Here is a 21,469-nt window from a genome sequence, read left to right as displayed (position 1 = left end):
CTAGAAAGACAATCCTCAAGCAACTATGGTTCTCACGGAGCACGCGGATGATCCAGAAGAATCACGCTTATTGTATGCATGGGGCAAAGTATGAGACCATTATAGTCTCATATTGTTTGACACAGGCTCTACACATAACTTCATATCAATGGAGTTAGCCGCTAAGTTGGGCATACATGAGCATGAGATGGGTCATGCACTTGATGCGACAGGTGCTTTCATTGGGCAAAGGGTTCCGGTGACCCCTTTGATTGGAAAGCTCCGTATTCATGTGCAAGGATATGTTGACTAGGAGGACTTCTTTATTTCTCCTCTCCAACATCAAGATGTTTTGCTTGGAATGCCATGGTTTCACAGGATGAGAGCTAAGCTTAGTCTCCCAGATAGAGTCATTTCTTTTAGACATCATGATCGAGATATTAGCTTAAAGGTTGACGATAAGGGACATACCATCCCTATTGTATCTCAGGTTTCTATTCAAAAATCAATAAAGTCTGCTATTTCTGCGTATATGATTTTTGTAAAGAACTCACCTGAAAGTGCTAATTCTCTCTTATCTAAATCAAGTAACTCATATCAAGAAGAAATAGATAAGGAATTTCTTAATGAGTTTTCAAATTGTTTCACGAATTCTATCCCAGGGGAACTACCTCCTTCAAGAGGAGAAAATGATCATATAATTGATCTCCTCCCAGGCATTTCAGCGCCTAACAAGCCGCCTTATAGAGTCTCTCCTGCGCAGCAGGAAGAGATTATGGCGCAAGTTAATGAGTTCATACCGCATGTGTGTGGACTATCGTGCGCTAAACAAGAACACCATTAAGAATCATTTTCCGGTTCCAAGGATAGAAGATCTGTTAGATAAGCTCCAAGGATCTTCCTACTTTAGTAGGATAGACCTTAAGAGTGGTTATCATCAGATTTGTATCGTACACCGGAAGACATTCATAAGACTAGATTTCGCACTACATTCGGTCTCTATGAATTCCTTGTGATGCCTTTTGGGCTCACAAATGCTCCAGCCACATTCAACCAAATGATGGAACGGATCTTTCGTAAGCATCGCGCTTACACAGGAGTATTCTTTGATGACATCATCATATACTCCAAGACTATGGAAGAACATAAGAGCCATTTAAGGGCTATTTTTCAAGAATTACGTGATAACCGGTTGTTTATCATGGTTGTTTATCAATGGTAAAAAGAGAGAGTTCTTTTTACAAGAGATTCGATACTTGGGTCACATTATCTCCAAAGATGGTATCCGGATGGATCCTAAAAAGTAGAAGATAATTGAGGAATGGATCCAACCAAGGAATCTACATGAAGTTAGAAGCTTCATAGGAATGTGTTCCTATTATAGAAGATTTATTGAGAAATTTTCTATTATAGCGGGACCATTACATGATTTGACTATGAAGAACGTCGAATTTCAATGGACAGCTAAAGAAAATGAGGCTTTCATGAAGTTGAAGGAGAGGCTAATGACATGTCCAGTGTTAGTGCTTCTGGATCTCACTAAGCCTTTTGAGGTCCATTGTGATACAAGTGGTGATTGCTTAGGTGCCGTGCTTATGCAAGAAGGGCATGCTATAGCATATGAAAGCCGCCGCTTACATCTCGAAGAGCGAGTGCTAGGAATCTATGAGAAAGAGTCACTTGCAGTAATGCATGCTCTAGATTCATGGAAGCACTACCTAATGGGGAATCCTTTCATCATACAAACGGATCATCAAAGGCTCAAGTACTTCATGACGCAAACGAAGCTGTCGGACAAGCAAATGAGGTGGGCAAATTTTCTTTCGCAATTTCATTTTCATATTGCTCACATTCCTGGCAAGCAAAACTTAGTAGCAGATGCTCTCTCACATCGTAGACCAAGAGTAAATGCTGTATCAATAGCATATCACAAAGATCTTACCAGTATGGTAGATGCATATGCTAGTGATCCAGATTTTGCTAATGTGTTATGTCGGCTTTAGCCATTGGGAAGAAACAGGATCCATATGAGGTAAAAGATGGATTTCTTCTCTATGACTCAAAGCTATGTGTAACTCAAGAGTTGAGGGAGAAGGTTATGCTCGAATCACATGCACCACCTTATGCGGGGCATCGTGGCATTCAAGCAACAACCAATGCTATTGAAATGTACTTTTATTGGCCATCAATGAAGAGGGACATTCAGGCATATGTTTCCCAATGCTTTTGACATGCCAAAAAGTAAAGTATGATAGGGGAAAGCAACCGGGCTTGCTTCAACCATTACCTATACCAGATGCTCCTTGGGAGAGTATTTCCATGGATTTCATTTTTGGGCTCCCAAAATCAATTCATCGCAATACAGGTATTTGGACGATAGTTGTTGATAGGTTTAGTAAGCAGGCACACTTTATACCTGTCAAGAAGACTATCAAAGCCACATCATATGGCTAACCTCTTCATTTCACAGATATTTAAGTACCATGGCTTGCCAAAGTCAATAGTCTCAGATAGAGATCCTCGTATGACGAGTTTCTTCTGGCAAGGGCTATTTAAGAATATGGGTACACAGTTCGACTTCTCATCAGCGTATCATCCTCAAACGGATGGTCAAAGTGAGATAGTCAATTCCACTGTGTTGGATCTACTTAAGAACTATGTTAATGATGTAGATAATCGCAACCAATGGGAAAGGTACCTACCGTTAGTAGAGTATGCATACAATAACACGGTGCATAGCTCTACCAGAAAGTCTCCTTTTGAGATCATCAAAAGTTCCACCAATTTTGAAGATGCATCAAAACATCTTCGCTGTGGTTGGATGAGTATGTGCGTGATCTTCAAATGTCTGTTGGGAAGATAAAGGACGCCATAAAGGTATCGCAGCAGAAGCAAAAGAGCGCTACTGATAAGCATAGAAGACCCCTTGAATTCAAGGAAGATGATTGGGTTTTGCTCAAGTTCCCAAAGGCTCGATTAAGGTAAAAGACGGGAAAAGACTGGCAAGGAATGCACTCAGGTCATCAAAAGTACTATGCCAAGCTAGCACGTCACTATTATGGACCCTTTCAAATTCTGAAAAGGATAAACGAAACAGCTTATAGGCTAAAGTTGCCAGCTATTCATAACGCCTTTCATGTAAGCTTGTTAAAGGTTTATCAGGGTACTCCTCCTACGAAACCTCGTATGGAAGACCCACCAAAATTTGATGAGCTTGAGGAAATTCTGCAGCCAGAAAGTATCCTTAGGCATGAAGATAAGCTGCTACAAAATGGTAAGGTACTTCGTAAAGTATTTAGTTAAGTTTAAGAATTATTCATTTGATGATGCTAAATGGATGGTTGAGCCGCAGCTTAAAGATTCAATGGCTCTTGTAAATACGTATAACCAAAGTCAAGGGTTATAAAAGTTAAAAGACAAGGTAAAACCAGGTAATGAAGAAACGGTAAAGTTTTCCCATGTTCTTTTCTCTTCATTTTGTTTTCAAGTTAAAAGTGCATGCATGTATGAAAGAGACACGCTTGCAGCAGCTTCGTCTCTCAAGCACCGAATAGACTAGCAATCTATTACGGAAGGATGTCTAGTTGTTGCTACTAGGTATTACACGCTTGCGGCTGTGTCTCCCAAGCACCAGGTAGACTAGTTCTATTGTGGAATGGTGTAATTTTCTAAAAGTGGATCCAAAGCAATCTATTGCAGAAGGATGTCTAGTTGTTGCTACTAGATATTACACGCTTGCGGTAGCTGTGTCTCCCAAGCACCAGGTAGATTAGTTCTATTGTGGAATGGTGTAATTTGCTAAAAGTGGATCCAAAGCATAAGTCAAGATGTTAAGGCCTTCCTTAATACGGCATAGTTGAGGACGACTATGATTTAAGGGCGGGGTAATGTCATCAAAATTATATTTTATTATATTTTTGATGAGCTTCACAGGTTTTCTCTCTCTAAAAAGTGGCCATCTAGAGAGAGAAAACAAAGGAAGCAAGGCAAGGTTATGTAGGAAGGTATATTAAGGTAGGAATAAACCTTCATAGGTGCATAAAATAAGTTAGTAGCTTTAAAAGTGATATTATCTCACTAGAAACAGGATATTTCTAGAGACAGAATATCAAATAAAGCTAAGGCTATGTAGGAAGGTATATTTGGGCATTAGCAAAAATGCCAATAAGAGTTATAAACCTTCAAAGGTGCATAACACAAGTTAATAGCTTTAGAACGGATGTTCTCTCACTAGAAACGGGTTATTTCTAGAGAGAGAAGATCAATAAAGCTAAGAACATGACATGCAAGAAGTGCATTCGTGCAATGGGAAGTGCCCACAGGTGAATGCTACTTCAAAGGTATATTGGACAATTTTCCAGGAACTCACCATGATTTACGGGAAGTCAAACAGGAGGACCAAAAACGGACAAAATATGGCTTACGGGAAGGAAATAAGGCTGGGACCATGGGTTGGAGGGCTCAAAAGTGTGCGAAAGTGGGCTAGAGAGTCGGAAAAGGGGCTGGAGTGTCCCGAAAGCCACTAGTGCAACTGCCTGAAGGCAAGAAAGCCATTGGATGCAAGTGGGTGTACAAAGTTAAACATAACAGTGATGGAAGCATAAACAGGTACAAGGCTAGATTGGTAGTCAAAGGGTATGCGTAGACATATGGCATTGATTATGAGGAAACTTTCAGCCCAGTTGCCAAGATGGCAACAGTGAGAGTTGTGATAGCAGTGGCTGCATCAAAGCAATGGTCTTTACATCAGATGGATGTAAAGAATGCATTCTTGCATGGGGATTTGCAAGAAGAGGTGTATATGTTGCAGCCACCAGGTTATGAGGATGTGGGTCACCCCGATCATGTTTGCAGGTTGAAGAAAGCCTTGCATGGCTTAAAACAAGCACCAAGAGCATGGTCTGACAAGATTTCTGAATATCTTGTCACTATTGGCTTTCATGTAGCCAATGCAGATTTCTCGCTGTATGTGAGACGTGGTGATAGAGGAGTTGTGCTTGTTGTCATCTATGTAGATGACTTGATCATTACGGGGGACCATGATGCAGAGATCTTTGATGTAAAGATCTTACTTAGACAGAAGTTTGAGATGAAGGATCTGGGGGAGCTCAGATATTTCTTGGGCATTGAGGTGATTAGGTCACCACATGGTATTGGATTACTGCAGAGACAGTATGGCTTGGATGTTGTCCAAGTATGGTATGACAGGCTGTAAGCCTATTTCCGTGCCATTGGATCAGAATGGCAAGTTGAGTGCAGATTCAGGAGAGATCTTGGAGGATCCTACTATGTATAGGTGCATAGTAGGAAGCTTGATATACATGACGATCACCAGGCCAAATTTGAGCTATGCTATTGGGTTGGTGAGTCAGTTTATGCAGGTTCCACGGAAACCGCATTTGGATGCATTGAGACGCATACTGAGGTATGTGAGGTTTACTTTGCATTGTGGACTATTCTATGAAACTGGGACAGAGATATGTGTACATGGGTACACAGATGCTGATTGGGCTGGTAGTATCTTAGATAGAAGATCTACCAGTGGATTCATGTTTTCTTTGGGGAGTGCTACTGTGACCTGGAGCAGCAAGAAGCAGCCTACGGTTGCTCTATCGAGTACAGAGGCCGAGTACAGAGGAGCTACTATGGCAGCATGTGAGGTAGCTTGGTTGAGAAAGCTACTTGCAGATTTGGGTCTATCAGTGGATAGACAAGTTGTCATTTTCTGTGACAACATTAGCAGTATACAGTCAGTCTTTCATGCTCGCACGAAGCATATAGAGGTCCACTACCATTTCGTCAGAGAGAAGGTCTTGGCAGGAGACCTTGACCTTGTTTATGTCAGCATAGAGGATCAGGTAGCTAACATCTTCACCAAAGCATTGGGTACAGAGAAGCTCCGCAGATTCAGGGCTTCACGGTGTACATGAGATGGAGTTGAGCTCGAGGGGGAGTGTTGAGATATCGAGCTCATCTAGTGAGGCCGTGGACACTGATGACCCACACACTTACACCACTGGCATGGTTGGTGAGATCTTGGGCGATACGCGGCCAGTGGGATGACAGGCTGTGTGACAGCCATTCTAGAGATTGGCATAGTTATAGCGCCAGCTCATTTAGTTGGGTTCACACTATAGAGAACCCATGTATGTATTGGTTGAGTACCTTTCATATTGTGTGTACTCTTATCTTGTATATGGTGTGTTGAGTGTTGAGTAGAGAAGAAGAAGATTTCAGCCTCTCACCTTGTGTGTTCTCTATTAGGGTTTTGTGAGTGTGTGTGTGTGCTTGCAAGAGCTCAAGCTCTCTTCCCCCCTGCATCTTTTCATTTTGGATACTATAGTTCAACCCGAGGAAGAAGTGTTGGACAAGCAGATTGAAAAGAACTCTAAGAATGGTCTTGATGGATACATGGGTATTGAAGAGTACTTCAAGTTTGGTGTGTAGTTCACAGCATTGATCCCAGTGGAGCAGTGTGAAATTGCTCCAATGGCGTACAAATGCAGACCATTATCAGATAAATATGTTGAGTATTTGGTAAAGCAACTTGTTGGCCATTCCAGGCCTAATTCCAATATTGCAGACTTAATGCCATATGATCCAAAAACTCAAGAACCTTTTCAATTAGATGAGGTTCAATTTGAGAAGTTGGATCAGTACCATTATTGGATTCTTGAAAAGGCTCTCCTTTTCAAGAATCCTTCTAGCTACATGTGCATCACCCCTACATATTCCTTCTTAGGAGGTAGCCTATGGCTAGAGGGCCATAGGCCCCCCTCTTAAGCCTTCTTTTGGCTCCTAGGTTCTTCTTAGTAAGTCTTCAGAGGCATCATATGGCCACAAGGCCATAGGGTCCCCCTCTCTGAAATTTGTCTACCTAGATTTGCATCCCTTGGCATGGTGCTTCACTGCTCCATAGTTACTCTTGGGAGGCAATTTTCGGCTAGAGGGCTATAAGGTCCCCCTCTCTACCTTTCTTCTAGCTAGTTTCATTGGCATCCCCTCCCCTTATTCACTCTTTGGAGACACCTTATGGTGGTAAAAGTGACATAGACTTCCTCTTACAAGAAGTCTTCCTCTTGGATCTTCATCTATTTTACAGGGTGCTTAACACTTGTATAATCACTCTTGAGAGACACCCATATGAACAAGGACCATAGGCTCCTGCTATACCAAGCATTCTTTCCACTAGATTTGCATGTATTCACATGATGGTGATTCACCTCTCCATAGTCACTCTTGAGAGGCACCCTATGGCCAAGGACCATTTGAGTTAGTCTTTGGGCTTGACACTATCCTTCCTATCGAGAGTTCCTTGTCCCTACCTTATGAGTTGCAAAGCAATTAGATTGGATAGGACATGTAAAACTCTCTCATAGGGACAAACTCTCTCATAGGGTTTATGAAAGGGTGGTGGTAATGAACCATGCAAATACTCCACCCAACCTCTTATATATAGGCCCTTAGCACCTTCTATATATAGCCCCTATACATGCATGGAGGGCTCCTAGCCCTAGGACCCTTGTCCTCACATTACCCCCCCTTGAAGAAATGTTTTCATCCTCGAAAACAAAGGTAGGGAACCGCTTCTTAAGCGTGGAGACATTCTCCCAAGTGGAACCTTCCTCAGGTCTATCTTTCCACTTAACAACACTTGTTGTCTAACCTGGTGTCTAGTGCAAAGCTCATGAAAATCCAAAACTCTTTCGGGTTCATGAGGAACGCTTGGTGGTTAAATAAAATCGATCAACACACATGTGTCTTGACTCTATACCACTCTCTACGTTGTCTACTAACCACCCTGCATTAAGCATAGTATACTCTCCCTCTTTGTTAAGCTTTCCATGTTGAAATGCTATAGGATCTACCAAGTATGCTTGCTAGGACTCTGTTTTGTCACCTCAATGCATGGGCCCATGTCCATGCCACACGTGTCTTCTTTAACACTCTCAATAGCTTCGCAATCCTTAAAACTAGATTCACTGTCTTCACCATAAAACAAGTGTATCTTTCTAGGTAGTGCCCCATCAACCAAGACAAAATCAAGGTACCAAGACACAAGTTCCTCTCCAGTACCATTGATGGGAAGTGGTTTGCTAGAGGACTTTCTCTTGGACAACAAGAGACATTATTCATAGTTTTTTTTGTCCAAAAAAGATAAGTACATAAGCTACACATTTTTAGTTAGGAAGATATTGATGTTAGGATAAAAAGCTTTGAGAGGGGGAGCCTATGGCCCTATGGCCATAGGGGGATCCTTGGTGAATAGGTGGGGGTGATGCATCTTATGAAGATATGCACCTTTTCAAAAGCCTCCACAAATGCTGTGGTTGTGTACTATATACTACTCTCTACGTTGTCTGCTAATAACCACCCTCCATTAAGCATAGTATACTGACCCTCTTTGTTAAAATTTCCATGTTGAAATGTTGTAGGATCTACCAAGTATGCTTGCTTGGACTCTATTGTCACCTCAATGCATGGGACCATGTCCCTTCTTTAACAATCTCAATAGCTCTACAATCCTTAAAACTAGATTCACTGTCTTCACCATAAAACAAGTGTATCTTTATAGGTAGTTCCCCATCAACCAAGACAAAATCAAGGTACCAAGACAAAGGTTCCTCTCCAGTACCATTGATGGGGTTGCTAGAGGACTTTCTCTTGGAAGACATTTCCACACCTACAACAAGAGCCACTATTTAGACATTATTCATAGTTTTTTTTGGTCCAAAAGATAAGTACATAAGCTACAAATTTTTAGTTAGGAAGATATTGATGTTAGGATAAAAAGCCTTGAGAGGGGAAGCCTATGGTGCTATGGCCATAGGGATCCTTGGTGAATAGGTGGGGGTGATGCATCTTATGAAGATATGCACATCTAGCTAGAAAAATACTTGTGAGAGGGAGAGTCTATTACCCTTTGGCCATAGGGTGCATCTCAAGCGTCTCTATGTATTGAATATATGCATATTTAGCTAAAAGATTGCTTCTACAAGGGAGCTTATTGCCCATTGTCCATTGTCCATAGGGTACCTCTCAAGAGAGATAAAGGAGCCCCATGTTAAGTGCAAAAATCTAGCTAAAATAATATTTGAGAGGGGATTCTATGGTCCTCTAGGCATAGGGTACCCCTCTAGAGTGACTATTGAGTGTATGTAGCTAGAACAATGCGTGAGAGGGGTAGCCTTTAGGCTTCAAGTAATAGGGTGCCTATGAAGAGTTACTATGGAGTGGTGAAGCACCATGTCAAGAGATACAAATCTAGGTAGACAAATGCTAGAGAGCGAGACATGATGCCTCTCAAGACTTTATTGAGAGGGGGAGCCTATGGCCCTCTGGCTATAGGGTGCTTGTCAAGAATGAAAATGTAGGGGTGATACACCCTATGAATGAATGCATATACAGCTTGAAGCATGCTGGAAAAGGAGAGCCTATGGCCCTATGGCCATAGGGTTCCTCTAAAGTTATGGATGGGTGATGACCCTACAAAGGGATGCAAGAGTGAATGGCCCTCTGGCCATAGGGTGCTTGTCAAGAAGGAAAATGTAGGGGTGATACACCATGTGAATGGATGCACATACAGCTTGAAGCATGCTGGAAAAGGAGAGCCTATGGCCCTATGGCCATAGGGTTCCTCTAAAGTTATGACCCTACAAAGGGATGCAAGAGTGAATATGGGGAGGTGATTATGCAAGAGATATTATGGGGAGGTTATTCACCATGGATAGAGTGCTTGAAAGGAAGATGCTATGGATTTCTTAGCATAGGATACCTTTCAATAGTACGTAAGAAGAGCCTATGGACCTAGCTAGAAGAATGCTTGAGAGTGGAGCCTATGGCTATTTGGCCATATGGTGCCTCCCAAGAGTTACTAAGGATCAATGAAGCACTAGGTGTAGGTATGCAAGTCTAGGTGGATGAATATTTTGAGAAGAGCTACATATGGCCATGTGGCCATAGCGTGCCTCTTAAGACTTACTATGAAGAGGCAATGAACCTAGCTATAAGAATGCTTGAGAGGTGAATCCCATAGCCCTCCAACCATAGGCTTCCTTCCAAAAATGACAATGCAAGGGTGATGCCCCATATAAAGGGAAGCATATTTAGCTAGCTAGAATCATTTTGAAAAGGGAGAGCCTATGGCCTTGTGGCCATATGGTGCCTATAAAGAGTGACTTTAGAGAAGTGATTCACCTAGTAAAGGGATGCAAATACAGTGGGAGGAATGGTTTTGAGGGGGAGCATATGGCCCTTTGGCCATAGGGTTCCTCTCAAGAGTGACTATAGATAGTCTCTAGATCTAGGTAGTAGAATTATTTAAAGGAGCATCCTATGGCCCTATGGCCATAGGGTCCCTCTGAGAGCAACTATGTATGGGTGGTGTGGCCCATGAAGAATGCACATCTAGGTTAAAGAATGCTTTAGAGGTGGATTTATGCCCAAAGCATGCTTCTCAAGCATAGCTATGGAGGGATGATGCACTCTATATTTGAATGCAAATCTAGGTAGAAAAATGCTTATGCAAGGGAGCATATTTCCCTTTACGAATAGGGTGCCTCATAGGAGTTATTATTTAAAGGTTATTGCCTATAAGGGGATCCTTGGAAAAATTCTTGTGAGGGGATCTTATGGCTCCTTGGCCATAGGGTTCCTCTCATAGAGTGACTATGGAGAGGTGAATCACCATGTTAATAAATGAAAATCTAGTGGGAAGATTGATTGGCCCAAGTTGCTTACTAAATAGGGTGTCTCTCAAGAGTTATAATAAAAATGTGATGCACCATGTAAATAGAAGAAGATCCAAGAGGAAGAATAGTTGTGAAGGGGATTCTATGTCCCTTTTACCCTAAGGTATCTCCAAATAGTGAATATGGGGAGGTGATATACCATATAAAGAGTGAATATGGGGAGGTGATATACCATATAAAGAGTGAATATGGGGAGGGAATGCCCATGAACCTAGCTATAGTGGGGGACCCTATGGCTCTCTAGCCATAGGGTGCCTCCCAAGAGTTAATTGGAGTGGTGAAGCACCATGTAGATGGATTAAAATATAGGTAATATAATCCTGGAGATGGGGACCCTATGGCCTTGTGGCCATATGATACCTCTTAAGAATTACTATGAAGAGATTATGAGGCTAGCTAGAATAATGCTTGAGAGGGGTGGCCTATTGTTGTTTGGCCATAGGGTGCCTCTCATGAAGGACTATGTAGGGGTGATGCACCATGTGAAGGGATGCACATATATCTAGAAGCATGGTTGAGAAGGAGAGCCTATTGCCCTATGTCCATAGGGTTCCTCTAAATTTATATGTGGGTGATGACCCTACAAAGGGATGGAAGAGTGAGCATGGGGAGGCGATTATGCAAGAGTGATTGTGGGGAGGTGATTCACCATGTAAAGAGAGCTTGAAATGTTGGACTCTATGGAGTGACAATGGAGAAGTGAGGCACCTAGTAAAGGGATGTAAATGTAGTTGGAAGAATGGATTTTAGGGGGAGCATATGGCCCTTTGGCCGTAGCGTACCTCTAAGAGTGACTACAAAGAGCCTTTAAATCTAGTTAGGAAAATTATTGAGACGAGTAGCCTATGGCCCTATGGGCCATAGGATCTTTTTGAGAGTTACTATTATGTAGGGGTGCTGCAACCTCTAAAGGATGCACATCTACTTTAAAGAACGCTTTAGAGGTGGAGCCTATGCCCAAAGCATGCTTCTCAAACATAGCTATGGTGGGATGATGCACCCTGTGTTTGAATGCAAATCTAGGTAGAAAAATGCATAGGGAGAGTACTTCTCTTTGAGAATAGATTGCCTCATAGGAATGATTATGGAAAGTTGGGGATTGTGGAAGAACTCTTGTGAGGGGATCTTATGGCTCCTTGGCCATAGGGTGCCTCTCAAAGAGTGACTATGGAGAGGTGAATCACCATGTGAATACATGCAAATCTAGTGGAAAGAATGCTTGGTATAGCAGGAGCCTATGGTCCTTACTTCATAGGGGTGTCTCTCAAGAGTGATTATACAAGTGTCAAGCACCATGTAAATAGGTGAAGATCCAAGAGGAAGACTTCTTGTAAGAGGATGTCTATGTCACTTTTACCATAAGGTGTCTCCAAAGAGTGAACAAGGGGAGGTGATACACCATGTAAAGAGTGAATATGGAGAGGGGATGCCAATGAAACAGCTAGAAGAAAGGTAGAGAGGGCCTTACAGCCCTCTAGCCAAAAATTGCCTCCCAAGAGTAACTATGGAGTGGTGAAGCACCATGTCAAGGGATTCAAATCTAGGTAGACAAACTTTAGAGAGGGGGACCCTATGCCCTTGTGGCCATATGATGCCTTTGAAGACTTACTAAGAAGAACCTAGGAGCCAAGCTAGAAGAAGGCTTGAGAGGGGGGCCTATGGCCCTCTAGCCATAGGGTACTTTCTAAGAAGGAATATGTAGGGGTGATGCACCCTGTGAAGAGATGCACATATAGCTAGAAGGATTCTTTAGCCATAGGGTACCTCCTATGAAGGAATATGTAGGGGTGATGCACCCTGTGAAGAGATGCACATATAGCTAGAAGGATTCTTTAAAAGGAGAGCCTATGGCCCTATGGCCATAGGGTTCCTCTAAAGTTATGGATGGTTGATGACCCTAAAAAAGGATGCAAGAGTGATTATGGGGACGTGATTCACCACATAAAGAATTCTTGAAAGGGGGATGCTATGAGATGTCTTAGCATAGGCTACCTCTCAAGAGTGACGAAGAAGAGTCTATGCTAGATAGAATAATGCTTGGGAGTGGGAGCCTATGGCTATGTGGCCATTGGCTGCTTCCAAAGAGTTCCCATAGATTTTTGAAGCAACATGTCAAGGTATGCAAGTCTAGCTCGAAGAATGCTTTGGGAAGAGGAACCTATGGCCATGTGGCCATAGGGTGCCTCTTAAGATTTAAGATGAAGAGCCTAGTTGGCCTTTGCCAGAAGCATGCTTCTCAAGCATAGTTATGCCGAAAGGAAGAGCATAGGAATATACCTAGAAAAGTGCTTTAGAGGGAGGGCCTATAAACCTTTGGATGCTTCAGAAGGGCAACCTATGGCCCTATGGCCATAGGATGCCTCTCAAGAGTGTCTACATAGGGTTTGGGCGGGAAATTTGAAATTTGAATTTCCCCCCAAATTTGAATTTGAAAGTTAAACAAGATACTTGAATTTGAATCTAGGGGGGAAATTCAAAATTCAATCTTGGTTAGTTGTCTTTTCATTTTCTAAATTCAAACTTGTAGTGGGAGGCTTCCTACACAAATTCAAAATTCAAGCTTAAATTTTAGAGGGATTTTTGAGCAATCAAGGAGATTTTCAATTCTTCCAAGAGGATTATTACAAAAAAGTACAAGGTAGTATTCATTGTTTATGTTTCAATTTCTTGGTAATTATCCTTTTTGAATTACTCCATTAATATGAGATTAGTGCATTAATAAGAATGCTAATTATTGTGTAGGTAATTAGTGCATTTAAATGAATATTTCTTTGTATTAGTGCATTAATGTGAAGGTTAAGTGGTGTGTAGTTAGATTGATTAGCAATCAATGACTTCATTAGTAAACAGACACATCAACAAAAGGGAAACACTAACCTTGAAGTGCGACGGGAGATTAGTGGTTTGAGGACGATGATGAGAGTACACGCCAAGAAGACAAATCTGCATGATTGAATGACACTGATATGTGTGTGTGTGTGTGTGTGTGTGTGTGTATGTGTGAGTTTATGTGTGTGTTTGTATGTGTGGGTGCGCAAGGAGGAGAGAGGGAGAGAGGCAAGAAAGGTGTCTGTGTGCACAGTTGGAGAAAGGGATGAAGAGGGTGACAGGGAAGCAAAGAGAATGGGATAGAGGCGGCTCAAATCGACAAGATCAGGACGCGAGGGAGAAAAGGGGGCCCAATTGACGGTGGCATCAATGGGCGCACGACAGAACATGGAAAGGGAGCACGACAACGGTAGGGACAAAGGCGGCTCAAATCGACAAGATCAGGTCACGAGGACGTACACACATCTCACGTGATATGTAATCTTTGTAACTGTACCTAGGTTGCGAGGACATCACATCTGGTGCCTAGGGAGGTGTATGTATTGCTATTGGGTGCACGACAGAACATGGAAAGGGAGCACGACAACGGTAGAGACAAAGGCGGCTCAAATCGACAAGATCAGGTCACGAGGACATACACACATCTCACGTGATATGTAATCTTTGCAGTTGTACCTAGGTCACGACGAGGACATCACATCTGGTGCCTAGGGAGGTGTATGTATTGCTATTGGGGAGACCTTGTGCTTTGTGATTAAGGACAAAGGCATCATAGTGCCCTAGAGAGCAGAGTGGATGATTATGTGCATAGGAGAGGACAAGGTCATAAGTATGCCTCTAATACATGCCTGCTTTTGCCTTCCACCTTGATGTCGGACCACAACTCCTTTAGCTCATTTATAAGCGATTATAGATACACATCCATATTCTTTACCTTGTAACGACCAACACTAGCAAGCTGAATATCAAATGCCCCTTCTTTGTCGTCAACCATGGTGGAATGTTGTAGTTCACAACAACTACGGGCCACACACTATATGTTGTCGAGCGTTGACCAAACGGATTAACTCCATCCATTGCCAAACCAAGCCGCAAATGCCGAGGGCTCTTTTGCAAAATCTAGCCAAGTCTCTTTGATGTGTTTCCATGCCATGCAAAATCTAGCCAAGTCTCTTTGATGTGTTTCCATGCCATGCAAACTGCAGGAATGCGTTGCACACCATCCGTGGAGCGATTTTGGGAGTGCCAAGACATAAGGCTTGCAATTGATTTGCACCTGTGAATGCGCGCGGTATTAGTGGAAAATGCCTCAAGACCTTCTCCGGCATAGTTTCCCCTCAAAGATCTTTACGATATCTGTCAGCACCACACTTTGGACATTTTTCCAAGTCTTGTACTCCCTTTGAAAGAGGACACAATCGTTGGGGCAAGCATGTGTGGAATTATAGTCTACGCCCAACTTTCGGAGTATCTTTCTTGCATCATCTCTGGAGCTCGGCATTGTATTCTGAGACGGCAATATGTGATTCTTCAAAAGCCTACACGTCACACCACGTTGAACATCGAGCAAGCATTGTAAAGATGCAATAGTCGTTTGTTTAAAACATGCACACACATTACCTGAATAGCTCTGTGATGCTTTTATCACTCCAACCAAATGACCCTTGAAGGTTTAGCAACGTAAGAATTGTCTTTAGATGGGAAATCCTCGAGCCTTCATATAAGGGTGTACGAGCCTCTTGCTTCATACCCTCGGCCACCCCCACAGGATCACTTGCCTCAAAAATTACCTCGAGCATGTCATCCATCTCTTGTTCGAGCATCTCCACGTGTGGATATTTATTGGCATTCACATCAGGAGCCATAGGCATAGCATTTTGCAAACCTTTAGTGCCCGCCACTTGGTTGGACCGCATGCAAACCCGCCTAATTGGTTGCAGGACTCTTGTCGCTTCCCCAATGTTGGAGTCCTGTGAGAAGCATAGCCCACATATAAATTTAAAGATACACACAGTCTTTAGACATTCACGTACTACGATCAATTTACTGATGAAATATGTTGTGCAACCACTTGATCAATAATGGTGGGATCAAACTGTCTGTATTCCTCCACATGCTGCATCATTACACGACGTTGTCGTAGCACCGCCCATTTGCACTGGTTGCAAGGACATAACACTGGGTCCAGCTCTAAGGTGCACACATGTATGCCCTACATGAGGCCTTCCCGTCATCTCATATCCCCCGAATCCATATAAAGTACCGGCTGTTGAGGGGCCCAAGGATTTACGCTGAGTCAGCTGCCAACTAGGCGTGCAAAAGGCAGGAGCTTTTGGCGGTGTCAGGTGTGTATCCTAAACTACCCAAATCCGATGTGGGTTCAATTTATTGGTTTGGGCACAATGGCGGTCTGTAACCGGCCTAAACCCTAGGTGCAGAGTCGAGATCTCATTCTCATTCCCCACATCACCACAGGCATGCTTCACCACAGGGATGCCTTCTCTCTCCGTCGACTTGTCACATCTTCCTCTACCCCATCCTCCTCCGCAGGCCTTCCTCTCTCATCTTCCCCTTCCAGGTTGAAGTTCTGGTGTTCAGTTCTGGGCCTTGTTTTCACGGTGGTGGTTGCGAATGAGGGTTACTGTGTATATCTGGCATGCCGGGGAGATGTCCCAAGCATGAATCATGGGGAAGACCGTCACCAGCTTTTCTTCTTCTTTCACCAGCTTTTCTTCTTCTTTTGCCAAGCAAAAAGAAAAGCTGGCAAAAGAAGAAGAAAAGCTGGTGAAAGAAAAAGAAAAGCTGATGATGGCAAAGGAGAGGATTGCGAAAAGGTGTAAGCAAAAGGTGTACTTTATCTCCGGCCGCAGCCGGGAAATGCATGCCGCTTTGGTGCTTCAGGCCTATGGAAAGGAGGTCCTGGAAATCTCTGCAGAAGTCGAAAGGCTCTCTAGGCTGTGGTTTTGGCCACTTTCATGTATGAAGCTGGTGAAAGAAAAAGAAAAGCTGGTGACGGCAAAGGAGAGGATTGCGAAAATTCAAGAGTGCATGTCTAATAAGTCATATGAGGCTTATGGCCCTTTATATCAGACAGAAGGACCAGTTAAGGCTGAGCCAGTGTGAGTGGTGTATGTGAGTGGTGTATGTGAGACACCAGCAGAGGAGAAAGGGAACAAGAGTGCATGAAGTGGAAGAGCACATATGATGCATGTAAGTTTGCCCTGGCACATGTTTTTTTTGGGATAGATATCTCAGTGTCTCCTTGGGTTGCACATGTTTTTTTTTTTGGGATAGATATTTCAATGAGATATCCTTGGGACAATCAAGCTTGACATCTTTCTTGGATGTTTGGTATAATGTTAAACGTGGTGCAATTTGATGGCTTCACTTGTTATAGGCTTATTTAATCATTCATATGCATGACTTGGCTTTCATTTTGGGATGTTGGTAGTGTTTTCTACATCATCATGATTGATTTCAACTTTTGGAATGTTTAAAATGATAAAAAGTAAGTTCATCTTTGGTATTTCAGCTTTTGGAACGTTTAGAATGATACAAAGTAAGTTTTATAGAAGTGGGGAGCTGAAAAACCCACTTAATTCTTAGTTCAAGGCTCTTTTTGTAAATGTGGCGTGTTCCATCTTAAAGTAGGGGTTGATGTTCTAACTCAAAGTAAACTTTGTTTAGTCTTTTAAGTTTGATTTGTAACTCTTTCTTGCTCCAATTGATTATAGAGTTAGTTTAGTTCTTTCCTATGTTTGTGTTTCTTTGTTGACATAGAGTAGTCTTGGAGTGCTAGACTCTATCATGATTGAGTATGCCCATCACCTCTGGAGAGTGATAGAAACTTAGCTCGTTGGTTTTATAAAGTATATTCTTTTGAAATAACCTTATACAAACCTGCACCTACTCTTGGGCACTAATGACGTGAGTGGGGATGTTGTAGCTTATTGTCCACGCTATGCATGATAGAGTTGATGAACCAACACTTCATGTCTGGACAAACATTGGATAGGTTGCACTTTCGTCGAGTCCTATTCTTTTTAAAGTTTAGCTTAATGTTTTATTCTTGTTTGTAAGTGCTCTAGGACTAGAGTTTATAGTTCTTTGTTTTGCTGTTTTGCGTTATTGATTAGTATCTCAGTAGAGTAGTTGTGAGTTCTTATTAATGATCAAGTCTTTGTATGATTGTGTGTGTGTGTTTATGTTTATTTTTGGAAGGTTCCTTCAATTAGGTAATTGTTTTGTAAAAAAATTTCTTTTTCTAGTTTTTGTTGTTTCGTTTGTTTTGTTTTGTTTTTTGTTTTTCGTCTTTGTTTTTGCTTTGTGAACCATATTTCTAAACGAAAAGCTGGATGCTTTGTGTAGAGGCCCCCTCTCTCTTCATCTCCTCCACCTATTGCCCGAGACAAACAAGCCCTCTCTCTCTCTCTCTCTCTCTCTCTCTCTCTCTCTCTCCCCGCGTCTGCGTTGTGATTCGCCAACAACTACTACTCTCTCCCTCGTGCTTGCGTTCTCTTTTTTCATAGGCAAAAGCAAAGCACAGTCCTCTTGCTTTGTGTGTTTGTGCCCCCTCCCTCTTGTTGCCTTCTTTCATAGACGGCACAAACAATAGAGAGTTTGCATTGTAGAGGTGCAATGGTTGTTTTTGTTCGTAGTATTTCGTTAGTCAAGCTCGTCTTGCAGAGCCCTCGACGCTCCTCTCATGCTTTGTCTCTCTTTCTCACTCTCTACGCAACGGGCATGCTTGACGGAGAAGCTCAACAGGATTGGATACCTTAGTCTAGACTATAAGGTATGGTCATGAGGCTAATACTTTTTGCAATAGCACAATTAAAGAGTATGTGGTAGATTCTTTAGGTTTTGTCTTTTGCTATACATCTCCCCTTCAACAACCGAAAGGATTTATAATGGTAACACATCTTTTGCAGTTGCACAAAAAAGTTGCACAAAAAAAGTTGTGGTAGATTTATGTAAGACGAAGGTCCACTCAAGGCCATGCTTTATGCTAACTAATTAGCCTAGGCTTGTTTATATGGACTGCTTGGTGGAATAAGGTCGTACACACGTGATTCAAGCCATGGTTTTCTCAAAAGATCGAAAAACATCATGTATGCGATTGTTATATCAAGTCTAGCTTATATCCAACTGGATACAATTTAAACCTTGGAAATCGTTCATGATGATACAATTTAAACCTTGGAAATATTGAAATTTAGTTTTTCTTTTTGGTAAAGAATTGTTCTTACAGGAGGGAAAAAAGGCAAACTAAGCCCAAAGTCAATACTTGGTATACTTTTTACTTAAGAAGTAAATAAAAAATCAATCTCTCTTATTGGAGAAATTAATACAAGTTCCTTTCGGGGGGGGGGGGGGGGGGGCGATCTCATAAATGCGACCCTCAGTACTGTGTTCTTGTTGCAACCTTTTCTTTTAGCAAATGTTTACGTGAATCATTAGCTTTTCTTTCACAGTTATTGATTAAATTAAGTCTTTGCCAAGAAATACGATTACATTGGTATCAGAGCTTAGGCTTTCTTTTTGGAGAAAGGAACAGTTTAGGTATTCCATGAAAGGTTAGGTCTGTACATAATCTAAAGTAAGAGGAATTGGGAGCTATTACCCTTCTTCCTGTTGTGCTAGAGATTGGGGGGAGCTCCTATCTTAATATTGCACCTCTTTGGAGGGTACCTATGGTTTTAGCAGTATTGGGAGCTATTACCCTTCTTCCTGTTGTGCTAGAGATTGGGGGGAGCTCCTATCTTAATACTGCACCTCTTTGGAGGGTACCTATGGTTTTAGCAGTATTGAGTGCTGAGGTCATAAAAACATTGGTAATGTATCAAAATGATAATTTGATGACATTGGCCCGCCCTTAAATCATAGTCGTCGTCCTCAACTATGTTTCGTAAAGGTGCCTTAGCCCATCTTGCTTGGGATCCACATTTAAGCAAAACACTTTCCGCAGTAGATGGCTAATCTACTCGGTGCTTGAGAGACACAGTCTGCCCCGCAAGCTTATTCTTTCTTATGTAGCCATGACACCATCCCGCAGTAGACTACTAGTCTACTCGTCTCGTCGGTGCTTGAGAGACAGAGTCTGCCGCCCACAAGCATGTCCTTCATGCATGCATGTCCTTCATGTGCATGTCCTTCATGTGCATGTCCTTCATGTGCATGTCCTTCATGCATGCACATTAAAACATAATGAAGACAAGAGAGACGAGAAAAAAAAAACATTTCTTCATTAACATTTTTATACATCGATGTCTTGAGAGGCACTCAACCCCTGGGAATGAGCTGCGGCTCCATCATCCATTTAGAATCTTCAAAATGATAATTTTTAAACTTAGTTAAATACTTACGGAGCACCTTACCATTTCGCAACAACTTGTCCTTATGCCTAAGGATTACTTCAGGTTGCAATATCTCCTCAAGCCCATCAAATTCAAGAGGATCTTCATCGATTGGTTTTGTAGGTAGAACACCTTTCAAAGGCTTCAAGAGGCTAACATGAAAGGCATTGTGAATCTGCCAATGGGCTGGTAGCTTAAGCCTATAAGCCGTTTCATTAATCTTTCCCTGAATTTGGAATGGCCCATAATACCTTTTGGCCAGCTTAGCATAAAACTTTTGATGACCCGTAGACTCACCTTGCCAATTCTTGCCCGAGGTTTGCCTTAGACGACGGGCCTTTGGGATTTAAGCAGGAAAAATTCGTCATCCATAAAAGCAATAGTTTTTCGATGCTTATCAGTTGCCTACTTTTGCTTTTGTTGTGCATCTTTTATCTTCTAAAATGCTATCTTGATGTCCCTTACATACTCATTAGCAGCAGCAGCAAAAATCTTTTCCTTCATTCGTAGAATGGGGGGTGGCCTTCCACCACCTCAAATGGGGGGCGGCCTTCCACCACCTCAAATGGAGTTTTTCCTGTAGAAGAGTGAACAGTATTGTTATACACATACTCGACTAAAGGAAGATACTTATCCCATTGATTCTTCTCTGTGACTTCATTCACATAACATTTGACAAGATCAAGAATCGTGGAGTTAACTATCTTGCTTTGCCCATCCGTTTGAGGGTGATGCAGAGGAGAAGTTAAGCTTAGTTCCCAAATTATCAAAGAGCCCCTTCCAGAAGAGACTTGTCATGTGTGGGTCTCTATCTGAAACTATAGAGCTAGGTAGCCCATAATACTTAAAGATTTGAGCAATGAAGAGGTTAGCCACATGATGGGACTTAATGCTCTTTTTGACAAGTATGAAATGTGCTTGTTTACTAAACCTGTCAACTATTGTCCAAATACCTGTATTTCCTTGTGTGGACTTAGGAAGACCAAAAATAAAGTCCATTGAAATACTCTCCCAAGGAGCTTCTGGTATTGGCAATGGTTGTAGCAGCCCTTGTTGCTTGCCTGTATCGTACTTGATGTTCTTGAATGTCCTTTTCATTGAAGGCCAGTAGAAATATGTATCCATAGCACTTATGGTAGCTTGAATTCTGCGATGTCCCGCATAAGGAGGAGCATGGGATTCATTCATAACCTTCTCTCGGAGCTTCTTTGTCACACATAGCTGTGAGCATGTAAGAGAAATCCATCTTTTATTATATATGGATCTTGGCTTTGCCCACTGGTTAGTTTAGACATTACATCAACAAAGTCTAGATCAATAGCGTATGCATCTAACATGCTTGTTAGATCCTGGTGATATGCTACAGATACAACATCCGCTCTTGGTCGTCATGATCTAACATGCTTGTTAGATCCTGGTGATATGCTACAGATACAACATTTGCTCTTGGTCATGAGAGAGCATCCGCTACCTGATTATGCTTACCTGGAATGTGAGATATATAAAAATAAAATTGAGAAAGAAAATTAGCCCACCTCATTTGTTTATCAGATA

At 42.1% G+C, this 21,469-nt stretch overlaps 1 pseudogene; it reads right to left on the bottom strand.

The window, feature by feature from the left end:
* Positions 1 to 14,489: 14,489 nt before the first annotated feature.
* LOC147618009 (uncharacterized) lies at positions 14,490 to 16,217 on the bottom strand (annotated as a pseudogene).
* Between the last annotated feature and the right edge of the window lie 5,252 nt (positions 16,218 to 21,469).

Source organism: Cibotium barometz, chromosome 36 (assembly GCF_041138505.1).
Source record: "Cibotium barometz isolate CiBa-2024 chromosome 36, ASM4113850v1, whole genome shotgun sequence".
Lineage (NCBI taxonomy): Eukaryota > Viridiplantae > Streptophyta > Polypodiopsida > Cyatheales > Cibotiaceae > Cibotium > Cibotium barometz.
This window is presented reverse-complemented; position numbering and strand designations above follow the sequence as displayed.